The following is a 2,518-nucleotide window of genomic DNA, read 5'->3' as shown; positions in this document are numbered from 1 at the left end:
ATTCCCAGGGAAATGCCTAGTTCATTTGAGGTACAGAGGACAGTCCCCCTTCCACATTTTAGGGCAACTCTGAATGTAACCAATGGAATTGATTATTTGATACATACATACATACATCTAATTTCTACACTGGTTACACACCTGACAATATATTGATATAGTTTTGACTTTAAACAGCCAAATTTGTTTTATTTTTAATTTCTAAAAATTTACTCATGTATTTACCATTTCTGCTACTGTTCATTTCTTTTAGTATAACCAAATTTCTATCCGGTGTGTCCTTTTCATTTTATTGAATAACTTTCAGTAACATTTCTTTCAATGCAGGCTTACTGACAATCCTTTTTTCAACACTTTTTCTCGGAAAATGTTTATTTTGGGCTTCATTTTATTATAACTTTATTAAATTTTAATTGATGTATAATAAACTGCACGTTTAAATTGTATGATTTGACCAATTTTGACATTCATATAGAGACGTGAAACCATCACCACGATCAATACAGTATACATTTCTATCATCCCCCCCAAAGTTTCCTTGTGCTTTTTCCAATTCCTGCACAGCTCTCTGATAATCTCTGAATTACTTATTACTACATTTTAGCTTGCATTTTCTAGAATTTGATAGAAATAGAATTATACGTGGGTCCTATTGTTTGCTTGGCTTATTTTACTCAGCATAATGATTTTTAGATTTGTTTAGACTGTTATCAGTAGTCTGTTCCGTTTTTTTCTTTCTGAAAAAGTTTTATTGTGCACAGCAGGGAAAGGCTCACCCCTTCTTGGCTGCTGCCTTCCTCATGGTGGCCAGGACGTTGTTCAGCTTCTCTCTCTTCCTCTTGGCACGGATGTGTGTCCCCACCCTTTCCTTGATGAACCTGAGGGCCCGCTTGTCCTTGGAGATCTTGAGCAGCTCCATGGCCCTCCGCGCATAAGGGTGAAGCCACACACCTCCCGGATCATGTCCCGCCGAACTTGGTGTGCTTGGTGAGGTGCCCACGTCTGTGGCTGTGCCTTGGCTTGCTCACTTCTTGGTTACCTTGTGGCCCTTGTTGAGGCCCACAGCCATGGGGTAGCACAGAGCTATGGTTTCTTCTCTTCAATGGCTGCCAGGGCGGAAGAGCCAGTAGTCTCTTCCTTTTTATTGCTGAGTAGCATTCCATTACATAGATATTCCACAGTTGACAAACAGATACCGGTGGGTGAAAAGCAAGAGAATCTTAGGACATCTTTTTTTTTTAATTAATTAATTTACTTATTTTAACATCTTTATTGGAGTATAATTGCTTTACAATGGTGTGTTAGTTTCTGCTTTATAACAAAATGAATCAGCTATACATATACATATGTCCCCATATCTCTTCCCTCTTGCATCTCCCTCCTTCCCACCCTCCCTATCCTACCCCTCTAGGTGGTCACAAAGCACTGAGCTGATCTCCCTGTCCCAGCACCACTTATTGAAGAGGCTGTATTTTCTCCATTGTATATTCCTCCCTACTTTATCAAAGATAAGGTGACCACATGTTCATGGGTTTATCTCTGTGCTTTCAATCCTGTCCCTGTGATCTATATTGGCTCCAAGGTCTTGCCACTGGTATGCACACAGCAGTGAAGGTCAGCAACAGGAGCCAGGCAAATGACAGGAAGTGCACAGTTGTAGAAGCTATTCCCCAATGCAAGCACAGCAGTGTAGGTCAGCCACAGGGGTCTAGAATGGCATCTTTCACTTGTGCAGCCACAGAGGCTGGGGCTGGTTGCCAGTATGGATCCTGGGCTCCAGCATGAGGTGAGGGGAGAGAGTGAGGAGGAACTGATGTGGCTAGTGTCTGCAAACACAAAATCTCACTGGGGACAACCTCAGTGTTAAAATCTCCAAGAGTTCCACGATGGCTATAGTGGTCCTTGGTTTCTTAGGCAGTGAGAAGAGACCATTATGAACTGCAGTTACTCCTGCTGGTGGCTGATACTATTTGACCCTGCCCTTCTTTTCTTCCTTATTCCAAGTCATCTTTATTATATCTCAGCTTTCTTTGCAGTTTCTGGGTGAAGTAAAAGTTGAAGCAAGTTCTTTGTGCAGTGCCCCCAAAAGCTACAGATGTTTGTTGCTCACCCCACTCTCACTTTCCTGGCTTGGAGAACTCTTTTGAGCCATGGAGTTCTCTCTTGGCATTGAGCAGTACTGGCCTGAGTAAAGAAATGATGCAGGCAAAATGAAGCTGTTCTTCTTTTCCTTTTAGTGCAATTATTCTCAGTTTTTTTGTTCCACTGTGTTGCTGAAGTTTCTTAATTGGACTCCTGAGCATTGCTGGAGCTATTTCTTTTCATATATAGCTATCTAATTGTTGATCTTTGTGCAGGGATGGAGGCTGGGGTCTTCTATCTTTGGTGATATTCTCAAAAAATGATCTTCTTATTCATAAATGAAAATACGGCTGGGCATTCCAATTATTTGCATTTAATACAAAATAGTTCTCATTTAGAGTACTACATTTTATAATATTTTATAAATATTCCTACT

The 2,518-nt window shown here is 40.8% G+C and overlaps 1 pseudogene; it reads right to left on the bottom strand.

Annotated features, from left to right (window-relative positions):
• Nucleotides 1-772: 772 nt before the first annotated feature.
• LOC136131880 (large ribosomal subunit protein eL36-like) lies at nt 773-2,303 on the bottom strand (annotated as a pseudogene).
• Between the last annotated feature and the right edge of the window lie 215 nt (nt 2,304-2,518).

This window comes from Phocoena phocoena, chromosome 12 (assembly GCF_963924675.1).
Source record: "Phocoena phocoena chromosome 12, mPhoPho1.1, whole genome shotgun sequence".
In the NCBI taxonomy this organism is placed as follows: domain Eukaryota; kingdom Metazoa; phylum Chordata; class Mammalia; order Artiodactyla; family Phocoenidae; genus Phocoena; species Phocoena phocoena.
Note: the sequence above shows the minus strand (reverse complement) of the source record. Positions and strands in the feature narration are given on the sequence as shown.